The sequence below is a fragment of the Pleurodeles waltl genome, chromosome 3_1 (genome assembly GCF_031143425.1).
Source record: "Pleurodeles waltl isolate 20211129_DDA chromosome 3_1, aPleWal1.hap1.20221129, whole genome shotgun sequence".
Classification (NCBI taxonomy): Eukaryota; Metazoa; Chordata; class Amphibia; order Caudata; family Salamandridae; genus Pleurodeles; species Pleurodeles waltl.
Genome location: NC_090440.1, coordinates 1,440,363,714 through 1,440,379,911, shown reverse-complemented (window position 1 = coordinate 1,440,379,911; position 16,198 = coordinate 1,440,363,714). Strand labels below are relative to the sequence as shown.

General features: G+C 45.3%; 1 protein-coding gene and 1 long non-coding RNA gene across 3 annotated transcripts in view; one reads left to right on the top strand and one right to left on the bottom strand.

The window, feature by feature from the left end:
* Positions 1–16,198, bottom strand: part of SIK2 (salt inducible kinase 2) — a 348,026-nt gene that overhangs the window by 49,126 nt on the left and 282,702 nt on the right. The gene's annotated exons all lie outside the window — the stretch shown is intronic.
* LOC138285277 (uncharacterized) overlaps positions 7,145–16,198 on the top strand; it is a 38,206-nt gene continuing 29,152 nt past the window's right edge. The window contains exons 1-2 of the long non-coding RNA XR_011201558.1: positions 7,145–7,225; positions 15,802–15,837. This is a non-coding gene — a long non-coding RNA (uncharacterized lncRNA). The remainder of the gene's footprint in view (positions 7,226–15,801; positions 15,838–16,198) is intronic.

Here is a 16,198-nt window from a genome sequence, read left to right as displayed (position 1 = left end):
ATATTTTTGTAAGGAGCTGGAACTGGATTTTTTTCCTGAGAGCAAGTCTCCAGTGAATGACGGATCAAATAGAAAATCCCTTTTATTCATGGGTATAGTTTTGGCAGGCTGCTTACTTCCCAAATGGCTGAGATTGTTCAGTGCCACAAGACCCCTTTTTTAGGCCTGCCTCCTTAATCAAGTGGTGCGATTGTGTACGAATAACTATCTCCTCGTTCCCACGTCTCGTTTTCCGCCAATTAGGAACACGTCCATACAAATCTAAGTCTACCAAGAGTTATATGAAGAAATGGACGCCAGTAGAACCCAAAATGCCCTGCAATACATCAATATTTGAATGTCTGTTCCATTTCTCGGCTCACATTGTGCCTCTACCAGTCTTTGTCTTGCACCTTAGCAATGGAAAGTTCCAGAAATACTGCCATCCTTCATGCTTCCAAAATGAGATTTAAACCTGGATCAAGGTGGAATGTGCTCACTAGTTGAGTACACGTGACTTTCAAAAGAGTGATCGAACGTGGTATTTTGCAGCAGGGTGTCAGACAAAACACCACTTGGCAATTTTATTAGAAAATGGTAACTTCTTTGTGTACGCAAAGTGGTTTGGAAAAATACCTGCTAACCTTATTGGAAACCCTAACTTACATACAGCTCAAGCTTATGAAAGTTGTACAGAAAGTGCAAGTGAGGTGTACTAGTCCATGCATTATGCAGGATGTTAGGGAAAAAAAAAGATATTAGAGGAAAGAATAGATACTTTAGGGGGGGAACGTTCGGAACGACGACTCCCTTTTTCTCTGCCTTAACCACACATGTGCTGAACAAGTGGTTAAGGGCAGAGAAAAAGGAGAGAACGGGGTCAGGTAAGTGGGGCTGGGGCACGGTTGGGGGTAGTTTTTAGGGGTGGGGTAGTTTTTTTTTTTTCTAGGGGCAGGGTGGGGGGATCGGGGTAGTTACGTTTTTTAGGGGGTCGGGGTAGTTTGGTTTTTGGGGGTGTGGGAATCGGGGTAGTTTTGTTTTTGGGGGTGGGGCAGGGGGCTCTGGGTAGTTAGTTTGTTTTTTGGGGATGGGGTAGTTTGTTTTTTGGTGGTAGGGGATCGGGGTAGTTAGTCTTTTTGGGGGTGGGGGATCAGGGTAGTTGGGTTTTTGGGGGCGGGGCAATCGGAGCAGTTTTGTTTTTAGGGTGGGGTGTCGGTTGTTTTTAAGGCAGGTGGGTGAGGTCAGGGAAGGGTGGGTGGGAGGTATCCAGGGTAGTTTTGTTTTAGGGGTGGGGGGGGGGGGTCGGGGTAGTTTTAGTATTAGGGGTGGGGTACTTCTGGGCCTTAGGACAAGTTGGGGGGGAGGGGGGGGGGTCGCATGCTAGAACCATGCATGCCGTTCCCACACATACCTTTACTAGGTATGCTTTTACAACAAAAAAAATCGCTGTAAAGGCATATGTGGTAACAACGCAGTCATTGTTCCAACAGGCATGCGTAGTTCCAGCATTCGTTGTTCTAACATACATTCAATTTAGGAATTAGGCTCCACAGTGGAACAACAAGAGTCGAGCTATTTTTCTTAGTTACAATATTGCTACCTCTCTATTCACAGACCACTCTTACCTTAAACATTTACTGGTATCCAACACAAAAAAGTGTATTTTTTAAAAGAGGATGCGTACGATTAAATGGGCACCAGTCAATAACCAAGACGTTTTCCACGGAGGTAATCTAAATATCAGGTAGACAACAAAAGTGAAGCTTGCTGACCAAGATGTCATTTGGAACCCAGAGGTGGAAAAGTCTGCTTACACAGATGCAACTCTGTATTAGGTTTGCCGCAAATCCTCTTCCCGTTTCAGCTGATACTGTGGAGGAGTCATGGGTGAGCAGAACATTGCATAGCCTCTCCTTCCTCAGGCCCCCTTCCTACAGCTGTTTAAAAAAAATAAAAAAATATCTTGTTTCTTGCCACGTCCCCAACGCCCCCAGGCTCCCTATCACACAATTTAAAATAAACAGATACCTGGTGTTCTGCTGTGCTCTTGCACTACTCTGTGAGCATTCTCCTACCTGCTAGAAGTTGTGCTTTCCACTGTCTGTCTGACAGCAGACAGCTGCTGCAATGATGACAATGGCTCTGCGAGAGCACCTTCTTGGTGCAACCTGTATTTTCCTTTTCAGCCACTGTGCTTAATTTAAACAAATATAAATGCCAGGGCCCTAGTCAGGAGTCCACTGCAGCTTGCACCATGGATTGCCCCTGCCAGCACCTCCTTTGAAAGAATCAACACAAATGCTAACCATCACACCCTACAGGTGTAAAGGCCCAGACTATTCCAGGCCCACAAAGCTAAGAATGGCTTTCACAGCGGGCATTAGTAATTTTAACGTATATTGAATCTATAAACAGCTGATGTTGTGTTAATTTCTAATTTAGACAAACAGAGACACCGTAAGGCAGACTGTAATAAGTGCCGTTTTGGACAACTAGGTGCTCGTGCAGAGCCCGGAAACTACTGGCTCAAATTAAGTACTGCCCTGCCTTCTTCGGAGGAGACTAGAGGGAGGCAGTGGATCAATGCTTACCAGAACACAAACTTTTGACGCAGATTCCTTCACCGCTCTGATGTCAAAGCAATGAAAACACACATTTTGTTTTCACTGCTCTGACTTCAGAGAAGAGGATGTTAAGGGTTCGAAGCCTATCTTCACAATAAGGATTGCTGTAGATGCAATACATACTATGTTTATAAGCACAGTTAATACCTTTTGCAAGATTTTCCTTCTCTCTAGCTCAATATGTAGTACACAGGCATTCCAACAGAGGGCTCCAAACCTCAACCTACTCTGTCCCCAGCTTTTAACAGACTACTGTCTAGAACTAAAATAGATTATTTGTTTTGTTAAGTCTGGGTTGACGGCAGAGATGCCAGCAAGGCTCACTACTTACTGTGTGAGTTAGTTCCTTGAATCATTAGTTCATTTTAATCAGCCTCTTGCAGCCATTTGCTTGAGGAATTATCAGCTATTTCTTAGATCAGCCCAGAAAAGTAGTGCTCTCTCACCAACATAGTATTGGCTATTTGGTGTATCACTTCAACTCCCAAGGAGTGCTTGTATTGCAAAGCATGAGGATCTATTTTACACCTAAGATGTACAGTCAATCAAGCTTTCTTTCACATTCATTTCAAAAGGTCATACATAAACTGTACAAACACAGCAATCCATCACCACCAACACCACATCCACTAACAACACTGTGATCTCTGCTGGGACAGGAAGTCTTCAGCATAGCTCTCAAGAGCATGCTTCCCAACCCTATGTTGATCTCCTGGCAAGTCCATGGAAAGTTGCAGTAGGTTTTCCTGATCTTTACCTCAGTAAACATGAGGTAGGGACTCTTTGTTTACACTGATTGACACCCTAGAGCTTGACTCTGAGGCCTAGGGAGCACGCATAGTGTGGCCCTCTTTTACAGAGAGTGGCTACTGTCCTCTCTACCCAGGCACTGGTAGACTGACAGCGGTTGTAGCACAGGGATACCTATACCACTGTACACTTTAGGAGGGGTTGCCTACCAGCTCCCTCCTGGTGAGGTCTGTGTAGTCTCACTTACCTGGGTTCTTTTTGCATCCCAGCAGAGAACAAGTTATTTGTGAGGGTTGTGGAAGTGGTTTGCGCTTTGAAGCACAAGGAGGCAAAAGACAACTGCTTGAGATACGAAAACTTGCTGCACATCAACATCAAAGAAGATGGGGAAGTACCATACTGTCCCTAAATGTGAGACTCCTTCACCCATGGCCCTTCCCCTATGCTGTAGGAGCTTCTGTATGTACCCAGTTACCATCTGCAGCTGGAGGAACAGTGCCCTGTTGAATAACTTACCATTTGCACCTTTAGTCCCTGTGCTAGGATTTGTATGGTTTCCAGCCTTTTCCTTGCTTGTCCTGCACTAGAGGCCAGAAGCACCATACCCATGGGTGCAGTGCTATTAGAAAATCTAGACTGCAGCCAGTGGGCTCTGTGGTACAGGCCATACCCTATTTGTGCCATCGGAGGATATGAGGGTTGACTGGCACCCTGACCAGCCACTACATCCCTACACCTAAGTCCAATGGGTACTGGACTAGTGGGACTCTAGTTATTGTGCCATGACACTGGGCACCCCTAAACAGACCCCTGACATGACCCAATGGTGTCCTCTCCAAGGAAGGGTGGGAATTTCTGTCCCTTTGGGTGATGGGACAGTGGGGGGGGACAAGGAACATTTGACTTCCTATCAACACTCATAACCACATTACTGCAATACAAGTATAGGTGCCACTTATTTAACTCTGAAGAGGTAACCCTGTGCATCATGGTCTGCATCAAGGTGCTATAAATACTGTTTGAGCCAGAACTCTGGCCCAGGGGGTTGTAGAGACTTTCAGTTTTCACTGTGTATCTTAGTTTTACATGTAGCATATTGTTGTGTGTATTAAAGTACTTTTCTTTCAAAAAGTAAAGTACTGAAAGGACAGTGATCTTATTATCTGGTATTACAGTGTAAACTGTATTCTGAATGTCTAACCCACCTTGCACCCCTGAGAAAGCCTTAGATTGCTCTAGCTTACTACCCTAAGTGTCAAGTGCTGAAGAGGACTACTTGGTTATCCAGTCCGTGGTCCTCTATTACTGTGGCCCCAGGACACTAGCAGTGAAGACTCCAAGTGATGCAACTGGAGCACAGTAACTACTACTTGCCATGGGATCCCAGAAAACTGGTCATCAAAACTGCCAATATGCCGCCACCAACTGAATCAACATTTCCACCACATTCACCATCAATATGACCACTGCCTCAAAACTCAATATGTGCAATTCCCACAACACAGCAACACAGTACCAACAATAGTGTACCACCAGCAACAAAACACCACCAACACCACCAGCTAGTATGCAACCAATAGGACACAACCACCAATACAACAATCAGTAATCCAACCAACAATTCCATTTCTACCACCAATACCATACTATCACTAACTCCACCAACACAACACCATCAATACATCTAACTCCACTTCAATCATTGCATTAAAATGCGACATCATTTCTGTGGACCTAAGTTTGCACACAGTGTCACATTAAACCCTGACCAATTGGCTTTGCTAATGCTTATTTCAAATAGCATCTCTGTACACTTCAGCTATTTATAAGAGCCAAGAATAATGGGTTTTACTGTTATCTGGTACTCTTACTATCTGACCTTGAAAATACAGTAGTCTGAGTTGGCTTTGCTGGAATTTGAATTGGAGACCTTCAGATCACAGGAGGTGTAAATGGTGAGCATGTATCTCCCTGTGCAATTTTTCCAGCTATGAAATTATCATTGACCAATCCCAGTTTTACAAGTTGGTGCATTTCTGTAAATGTACGCAAGTGTATTGTGCAGCTAGTCAATGCAAGGTTAAGAAGGTTAAGGGAATGGATGTACAGCTCACACAATAGCAGATCCCTTCACACGGTCAGCTGGTGTACAAGCTATATCAAACGTGGGCGAAAGGGAGACAGTGAAAAGGAAATACCAGAGCAGAGAAGTGGGAGGGGCAGCTCATCCTGAGGTCTCTGTTCATTAAGAGGTGTGGAAACACCCCAGGACATCGGCAGCACCCTCAACAAGGTGTTTTTTGTGTGGTTTTTTTCAGATTAGGGGAGATTGGCAGGGACTGGAGGTAGCAGGAGTGGCGAGACGCTTCACCCCTTGTCTGAAAGGCACCGTTCCCCTGCTCTCGTAGTGAAATGTCTTTTTAGGTTGCAAGGTCTGCCAACCTGATGTTCATTGGTATGAAATAAGTAATAGCAGAATCAGAAGACGCTCCCTTCCAAAAAAATGTAGAGTAACGCGTGGTAACCCGGATCGTACTGAATGTTTGTCTGAGGTACGTGGAAGAGAGTTCCTAAGAATCGTTGCTAAATTTGCTTTTGCCTACAACGGAAAAGAAACACACTGAGTGATTCTGGCAGTTGTGGGTAGTGCAGGGGATTCTTCATAGTGAACTGTACAGTGACTGGTTCATGGGAGATTTGAGCACATCCAGAGGCGTAAAGCAAAGTGATAACACCCCCCACCCCCATGCCCCGCGAACAAGCGTGATGAGGTGCACCTGAGTCTCCCATTTCACAGATATCACCGATGTTGGGCTAAAGCAGTGCCTCAAAACGGTTTGGGGGCCCCGCTCAATGGATGGGGACCCACCTGCGCTGCAGAGATTGCAGGGAGCGGCGTTATGCCTCTAAGCACTTCACGTGGGTCTCCGCAGATCGTAACCTTTGCCATACAGAATCACACAAACTGCCCGAATAGCAGTTCGGTTATTCTCTCTGGTTCGCCTACGCAACTAATTTTGGGAGGTTGTTTGTAGCCCAATTCATCTCTGTAGGTACATTTGAAAAAAACTATTATTGCGAATTTTCCATCCAGCAAAATAGTCTCAACCAGCCCAAGTTTTCAGCTACAATCTTTTTTGCTTCTTCCTCGCCCTTTGCCTTCTAAGGAAGGTTCCACCAACATCTTTCCTTCGCACTCTTTTCCTGTTAAGGCCACCCGCTAAACTTTACGTCAGTAAACAAGTGCCTACTTTTGTTTAACTGTGAATTTAATGCGGTCTATCTACGATGTTTACAAAGTAGAACGAGGAGACCGGACCCTGGGAGCAGGAGGGCTGGGCTGATAATGATTCAGTGATTTCTTCTTCCTGGAACTACTCGGTCCCATCGCCAGCTCGTGCAGCCACTTGTCAGCCATTTAAACACATTCCACTGACTAATACAAACCGAAATCAGCAGTCGTGGAAAGAACATCGCACATCCTTCAGTTGACACTCCTAATCAGTTTAAATGAACCACCAATGAAACGATGTTGACAGGGTCTATCTCCCTCCCACCCCGCCCCCCCAAAGAATAGTAAATGGAAGGAGCCAAACAAATGTCTGTACAATAACAACATAGAGCGCATTTCTTTTTTAGGACTTGCGCCCTGGTCTGGTACATCGTCACATCTCACAGTGGAAGACTGGCTTTGTCAAGGGAGAAAGGCTGGCCGTGTCGGAAGACAGAGCGATCAGGTGGTCGAATCGGTCCATCCCTGAAAATACTTGAAGTTCTCGTGATGTGGGTAAAGAAGGCACAGGCAGCCTTCAAAGCAAACAAAGTCTCCCGGCTACATCTTCAGTTGGAGTGTTGTCTTCCACCCCCTTAGGGTAAGTGTAGATGTAAGGGGGGGGGGGGGGGGGGGGAAGAAATGTTGGTCTGTCTAGAACCATAACAGCAGCAAGGTGAGAGGGTGTTGTACAAAGGTGGTGAGAGAGTGGATACTGGCAATACAATTCTATGTCAGGACCGGAGGCTTCGGATTATGCTTCTCTTTCTTTACTGGTCAAAATTCAGCAGCCAAAGAGTTAACAACAATAACTTCAAAAACTACAAATCCCATGAACATCAGTAGTCCAGGCTGCCCAATCCCATGCAAGCCCCAGCTATAAGAGTCTCTATGACAACTGCTCCTCCTCTTTCTTTGCTGCTGCGCAGCTGAAGTTGAGTGCTCTCTTTCCCTCTATATACGGTATTTATGTATGTGTAGTACCTGTATGTTTCTGGTATTGGGCTGTGGAGCGGGAGCAGGGCTAGTGGCACTCGTTATCGGAAGACCGGACCTGTGTCTTCCTTCTCGATTTATTAAAAAAGTGTACGCGTCAGTGGCCTGCCCGATCGCGTCCCTTGGCTGAGGTGCTTCTCCCCTGCGACGCAGTTATTTTAATTACCTGCGTTCACGGGACGAGGAAATCCTCATTTACTCGGTCGCCGAGGGAGACAGAGCGAGTACTGCGCTAGGAGAGCAGTCCGCTCTCTATTTCTGTTCTTTTTTTCATCGGAAGCTCCATCTCAGTAGCGCGCGGAGCGCAAAATTAGAGTTTTCAGCCCTACTGAACGCCCGGCGGGGCGAATAAACGGTCAGGCCCTAGGAGGCCTTTTGGCAGGTGCTCCCTCCACTTGATTTGGGCCCTAACAAATAAATAAGGATTGCATTGGGCAAATCCTTGGTTCATCAAAGAATCAATTTACCTGCTGGGGTTACCTCCCCCCTTTGAACTCCATTTGTTCCTGCCATGGCTTATTTTGCCAGGGAGGATGAATATTACCAGGAGGAAGTGGAAACTCCCTTCCCAGAGCAAATGGAGGAGAGATTGGTGCAAGCCCTTAGGCACCATGTTCAAGATTCGGTTAATCAAGCTTTAATAAAAGCACTTAAACCATTTACCAGACCTCTGGTCAGATATGGACAAAGAGAATTGATGGGACCCCCCCTCCCCTTCTGGGTCACGAAGCTTGGAATCTCAACCCAGAGACCCTGGGTTTAACAATATGGGACCGACAGGCTCATTATCCTCGGGAGAGATCCTTTCCCAAATGGCCTCGGCCGTGTTAAATGACCACGAATATAGCTTGGACCTTCTCCCTCCCTCTGGTAACCTTCCTATTCCCTCAGACTCACATAAGGATCTGTCTCAATCTTCCGACTCTCACTCGGATTCAGATATATCAGAACCCAAGCTCTCAGGCAAACGGAAACGAAAGTCTAAACGTTATGCTGGCAATGAAGGATCCCTTCAGGGAAATCTACTTTTTGACCCAGAGAACATTGTGCACCCTAGGTCAACGGAATGGGTCCCTTGCACTGAAGTAGCTCATTATGTACAAGATAGACTTCGTAAGGGCTTTGATAAAGATGTTAGGAGTGTTCTTCGGTCAGAATGTCCCCGCCCCTCTTTGATGGGTAAGGTAGCTGACACGCCGGAACTTGATCCGAATATGGCGACATTTCTCAAAAAGTTTTCTAAGGACCCTAAGAAAGGCCTGGATCGGGCCTGGAAAGGATGCCAGGATAAATTACTGGACCTGTCTGGCCCTATTACAAAGATTCTGGATCTCGCAGTACAAGCTAAAGAGACCAATTCGATCCTAGACCCGCAAAGTGTGCTAGAATGGGCCCAAAGAGCCATCTGTCTTTTAGGGAATGCGAATTGCGCCATGTCTTCCGAACGCAGAAAATCCTTTCTCATGCGGATAGACCCTAAACTAGCGGAGTTAGCACCCACTGAACCGGATCGTCTAGCCAATGGTCTCCTATTCGGAGAGAAATTTGTGAAAGACTTGGGCAAGTACGTCTCCACCTTTACGGCCCTCGACAAGGCTCAATCCTCCATGAAACGAATGTTCACAGGTGGCCTTTTTAACAGGGCTTGACGCTACAGAGGTCGGGCGTCAGGCCGTGGTTTCCAGCAGACCTCTCCCAATTATGCCCCTAGAGGTCAGGGATACTACCAACCTTCAGGCTTCTATTCCTCCAGAGGTCGACGAGGCTGGGGTCGTGGCTTCAGAAATCACGGTTCAGAGCGAACCCAAGATACCAATGCAGGTGAGAATTATTCATTTTTCGGATGTGATTCTTGGGGAGAGATTGGAGAAACACACCCAATCTTGGGAACGCATTTCTCAAGATCCTTGGGTCCTTCAGACAGTCCGAGGTTACAAACTAGAATTTTACAACACCCCACGACAGAGTTGTCCTCCGTTTCCTCTCCTTTTTTCCCCTAACAGAAAGCAATTTTATAGACACAGAGATCCAAAGTCTTTTGTGCAAACAGGCGATAGTACTTGCAAACCCGCACCCAAAAGGGTTCGTCAGTACCATCTTTTTGGTGCAACAGAAAGGAGGAGATTTTCGCGTGGTATTAAATCTAAAGGACTTCAATCACTGGATAGTCTATCATCATTTCAAGATGGAGGGTATCCATATGTTGAGAGATCTCCTTCAAGAGAAAGATTGGTTAGTGCGACTAGATCTCAAAGACGCCTATCTTTCAGTCCCCATTTTTTCTCCGCACCGGCGGTTCCTTCAGTTTCAGTGGAAAAACCTATGGTAAGAATTCAAGGTACTTCCCTTTGGTCTTTCCTCCGCCCCATGGTGCTTCACGAAACTCCTCCGTCCAGTGGACCAATTCCTTCAAGAAAGAGGAGTGCGTCTCATCATTTATCTTGACGATATTTTGATCATGGCACAATCCAGAGAGTTGGTCCTCCTTCACCTCTCCTGGGCGATTCAAATTCTTCAAGACCTTGGGTTCTTGATCAACAACGAGAAGTCAGTAATCCTTCCCTCGCAAAATATAGAATTCCTAGGTTTTCAAGTAGATTCTATTCAGGCTCAACTCAAATTACCTCTAGCGAAACTGGCCTCAATCAAGAAAGAATTACGGAAAGCCCTTGTCTCTCCGACTATATCATTTCGGATTTTAGCCCGATTGGTAGGGCTTCTGGCTTCTTCCATTCAGGCGATCTTCCCAGGTTCCCTCCACTACAGGGCTCTCCAACGCCTAAAGATATTGCACCTGCGCAAAGGCCTATCCTACACGGATCAAGTTCCATTATCAGAGGAAGCCAAGACAGATTCTTTGGTGGCTTCGCCACATGGAAGCCTGGAATGGCAGGGCCATCTTTGCATCCTCTCTGGAGATGATTATAGAATCAGACGCCAGACGTTGCGGCTGCGGAGCTCGCTGTGGCTCAGTGGAGACGGGGGCCGTTGGTCCTCGGAGGAACTGAACCTCCACATCAACTGCTTAGAACTTTTAGCTGGAGCTTTTGCGATTCGTTCGCTCTCCCCCAACAAAGCCAGCTGTTGCATTCTGTTGAGAATGGACAATGTATCAGCAGTGAGATATATCAATCGCCTGGGAGGTACAAGATCTCACATGCTGGCGAAGATTGCCAGGGACTTTTGGCATTACTGTCTACAGAATCAGATTAATGTAATAGCAGAGTACATTCCGGGTCGCACCAATGTAGTGGCAGACTGGAATTCTCGATTTCTGAGGGACAGCAGCATTTGGATGCTGCATCATTCAGTGTTCCAGACTATAGCGAAGAGATGGGGTCCCTGTGTAACAGACCTGTTTGCGTCTCGACTCAATACCCAGCTCCCGAGATTTTTCAGTTGGAAGCCTGACCCAGTAGCAGTGGGGACGGATGCCTTTCTCCAAAATTGGTCTCACAACATTCATTATGCTTTCCCCCCTTTCTCTATGATTCGGAGGGTCCTGACGCAGGTAAAGAGACAAATGTCAGATATAGTGCTAGTGACACCGCTTTGGAAAGCTCAAGCGTGGTTTCCGGTGGCGATGGCATTATCATGTGCACCTCCAGTACGTCTACCGTTATTCCAGGCCCTTCTTCTGGATCCCTCGGGCTCCCCCCATCCTCTAGTCATTCAGAAACAACTACATCTCATGGCATGGAGACTTTCAGGAGACGATGGCAAGTGCCGGGAGTTTCAGGAGACTCTTTGTTCTTTTTGTCTCAATCCTGGGCCCCCTCCACCAATAAACGATATGAGGCATTCTGGAGGAGATGGGTGGGTTGGTGCAGTGAACGGGATATTGATCCCGTGGGGGCCCAGATTTCCATGATAGCAAATTTTCTTTTGGATTTGGCTATACAGGGTCTTGCTTACAGAACGATTAATAATTTCAGATCTGCAATTTCTGCAGGACACCCCCATGTAGATGGTAAACCTGTGGGTGGGCATCCATTGATTTCTAAAATTCTTTGAGGTATTCGAATGGTAAAACCTCCTCAAACACATTACTCAGTGTCTCAGATGTAAGGGCTCTGGATCTGACAGGTAGAGTATTTACTCCTACAGGAGTCTCTTTTAATATTTCTAGAAGGACAAAGACCGCTTCAAGATGTATTTCATATCCAGCTTTTCCTCATAATCAAAAATTATGTGTAGTTCAATGGTTGAAAGTTTATGAGAGTGTTACCAGAGATTCTCGAAGAGATGCAGGAGGACAACTGTTAACATCGCTTCAGAAGCCATTTGGTCCGGTCTCGTCAGCCACGTTGGCTAGATGGGTCAGGTGGCTTTTGGGAGAAGCTGGTATTGATACCTCGACGTTTGGAGCTCACTCCATTAGGGGAGCTATGGCGTCCAAATCCTTTGGAGCGGGTTCCAGATTAGAGGATATCATGGCAGCGGCAGATTGGTCTTCAGATAATACATTTAAAGTATTTTATCATAAGCCCATTGTAGATATTGCATCTACTGTGGTGGATCGGCTTTAAACTAGCATAATCCAAAGCCTCCGGTCCTGACATAGAATTAAAAAAATTCTAGCTATCGCGTCAAGAATTTTCAATTTTATTAAGGACACGGAGGCGAGGATTATCCCACCCGTATTTTATTGACAGCTACAATGTATGTTATTGGAATATTCACATACTAAATTGTGATGATGAAATGTTTTTCAGATTCATGTTTTTTCCCCCCCTTGAGATTATTTCATTTCCAAAAATTATTACAGTGCATTTCTCTCCATTTAGGTACTGTTTCCAAAGGAGATTTAAGTTCGGCATGAGATTGATCTTGTCTGTTGTGTTTTTGTGTTCGTCTGTGTGTTCAAGGGCAAGTGTGAAGAAGTGAAGTGTGTTTCGTCTATTGCAAAGAAAGAGGAGGAGCAGTTGTCATAGAGACTCTTATAGCTGGGGCTTGCATGGGATTGGGCAGCCTGGACTACTGATGTTCATGGGATTTGTAGTTTTTGAAGTTATTATTGTTAACTCTTTGGCTGCTGAATTTTGACCAGTAAAGAAAGAAAAGCATAATCCGAAGCCTCCGTGTCCTTAATAGAATTGAAAATTCTTGATGCGATAGCTAGAATTTTTTTTATTATCTGCTAGGGAGTTCTTCAAAGGGGTGGGGGAGGTGCTTCTCTAGAGAGGACGACGGGGGAGTTTTCCACATTTGGGTAGACAATGAAAATGAGGTTGGGAAGAGGTACATTGTGGTAGCTGGATTTGTTGGCTTTTCCAATATTTTAATCAAAATCTCCCCCAGCCCCATTCGGGGGTGGGGGTGATGGGCGTCAGTCTTGCGGAAAGTGTTGTCTGTCTGCATATCTTGTTGGAATTATCAATTCTGTTTGTGTGGCTGTGGGTTTGGTTTTAAGGAATGTAATCTGCAAGATTGCGGAAAGGCAGCCATACTTCCAGTGTGGCCGTCCTTCTGACTTGCTATTGCCACTGCAAATAGATTCAGACGGCGCGTGTTGTGGAGGAAACATGATGAGAGGTGGGCAGTCGCGTCTAGGCATGTGCAAACGCAGGCGTTCTTCCACCCCTCGAAAGGTCGTACTTGCATTTCTGGGCAGCACTAACGCACTCACCGTTGCATCCTGCTGGTAGCACTGTAAGGTGGCTGACTTATCCCACTTTCAGGGCGCTCCAACCCTGCGTACACGAGTTGCACTGCAGAAAGCAGCTTCCCTCTGTACATCCACCCTTCCCCCTCGGAAGGATAAATGCACTGAAATATGTAACCGAGCTCATTAAGGGACGAGGAACTTCGGAAACTCGATTTCCCCAGTGAATGGAAAGATCGCTCATCATAACATTCCATTTCAGCTCCAACGCCGACACTGGGTACCTCAGCTTCCCGGCGCGGATATGACGCCGTGCCCCCCGGAGGATTATCGTTACTGATTGGGCAAAGTTCCCTGAGGCATAAATTCGCTAAAACCGCATCCCAGCAGAAAAAGAGCAGCAGCTAGGCCAATTACCTGCCAATTAGATCCTTAGCGGCAGACTGTTCACCTGCGCGCGCGGCTAACAGGAAGTGGGGGCACCGGGACCAGCGGCGTGCAGTCTGTCTAAACTGTATGTAGGACGCAATACTTTGGAAACGTGACGCACGCTAAATATAAAAGCGAACTTTTCTAGTGAGGGAGCCATAGTGATTCACAGGCAACCTATCTCTGAGAAGCATACGACAAGCCTGCGGCCGGAGACTGTTTACAGTTGAGTGACCTATCAGATGCCATCCGGCTAATTATTTGTAATGAATACCGTCAATGGAACCCTGAATAGTCTTCATGGCCCACAGCATTCTAGGTACCCAACGAAATATGAGACACGCACGACCAACACTAGCCTATGCAAGCAACCATGCGAGGCATAACCAAACAAAATCTGCAAGGTGGATTGTTAGAGAACTGTCTTCTATTCGACTAAATATTTTATTCAGCCTCTCTCACTGTTCTTGATTAATGAAATCATGCCTTTTTCGTGATAGCCACCAGAAAATATACCTTTATTATTATGTTTAGACTTTTATTAAGTGTAACTGCAACGTTTACAAAATGTGAAACTGATTTGAAGATTTTACAACTTAAAGTCTAAACATCGAAACTATTCCAAATACATTAAAGGCCATTATTGACCCTTAACTTGCTCCACGATAGTCTAAGTGACCAAACAATGTTAATAAAAAAAATCCCAGACCAGGACAACAGCACTAAAAGTCAAAGCAGAACAAAACAACATGAAATCCTCAGTAAAAATAAGATTTCTTTCTAAGTAATGCCATTTCTTAATGGACACTATGTTCATGGTGTTATGAGGGAGACAGCCGCACTCCCAACTGCCCCCTCCCCCCCCACCCCCAAAATAAAGTTTACGAAAAGAGCTCGAGGGACGGAAATCAGCAGATGAGTTAAATGATATAGAGGCTCCACTAAGATAATAAAAACCGAATCGTTTGAGACCATGAGTCCAAATCTAGCCAGAGTGCCCAAGGGGGACAAGGTTATCAGGACCCCAAGGTAGGATGTTCCCTCCAAAAAGAGGGTGTGTGAAGCCCAAAGTCGATACCAGACTCCTGGGATAAATTTCATGTATTCCAGGTACCAAAGCTGGCAATTTGCCCAAAGCGTGAGCCAGTGAGGTCCAATGTAGCGTCAATGGCTTTAGATGACATTAATTGTTGATTCTGGGATACAAAACAGACCATTAGTCCAGACTGGCTGGTGGGGCCGAATTCAGCATTGGTGCCTCTGCAGAGACTGATGTGGATTCAAGGACACTAGAACAGGATGTCGGTCCAAAGAGAGAAAGACAGAGCTGGTGAGGCCCACTCCAGCTTCGATGCCCATGAGGGGACTAATAGTGTTAACGGCAGGCTGCTCTGCAAGGAAAATCTGGTGATGCACAGTCTACCTGTCGCAATTAAGTCCTCGTGCAGTATGCTTACGTTTTTGCCATTTTTTCCAGGATTTCCATATTTAGGCTCTGTGTCCTCACACCAGTTGACTGGTTTTTGAAAGTTCTCAGTAATTCGAAATTTAACACATCACTTTATTTTTTTATTTTATTTTTTAAACTTTTAGAACTCTCAAGGCCGATTACGGATAAAGCCGGAGTTTTAACTGCTAAATTGTTTTTTTTAATTGTTCTGCAAGTAGCGACGTGTATTTTTGTTGGAATGACAAAACGAGCACCAGTGTAGTGCATCTGTTTTTGAGAATGCAGATTTGGCAGAATCAGTTCAGGTCAGCCCATATTGTTCGGCATGAGGACCTAGACAATTCAGCAGGATTTATGGGTAATTAAATGATTGCTAGCATACAGTAAATAGGCATGAAATGCTCCAATATCCACTATATATATATATATATATTCGTGTTATTTTTATTATTTGTGCTAAATTATGCAGGGTTGATATTTTGCCCCTTTTTTGTACTGCATCTCATAATTTATGCAAGTAATACTGATGAAAAGTAACTGGAATTATCAAGCTATGATTTTTCTCTTGACAACTTGATAATAAATGGATTAAAAAATACAATATATTTGTAGGTGTGCGAACTGCAACTCTTTTTATGACTTAAGGACCAGAAAATCCGTACATAAGCATTACAACTTTTCTCTGTTTTATTCACAGAAAGAAGGACCAAAGAGGAGCCAGACCTCCATTTAGGTAAAAGATAGTTCTACTAACACAGTGCCCTTTCTGGAAAAATACACCATTATGTATTAAGCAACGTAATGAGCTCTGATGAGGTGCCAAGACCACAGGCTTCTCAAAGGACTATTGTGGCTCAGGAATAACCTTGACATATTTTGCTTGCAACAGAAGTAATGGGACATCTGCCCATAGCTGGGGTTCTTTTCCAGTATCTGCAGCCATTTACTCATAGCTCTGAAGTGATCCACAGCTGTAGCCATTTGTCAAGGTATCCAACAATTTAATAACTGCAGCCATCATTCAGAAATATCTTGTGTCATTCAACAACAGCTTCAGCCATTTGTCAATATTCGTAGCGGTTTTCCAATATAAC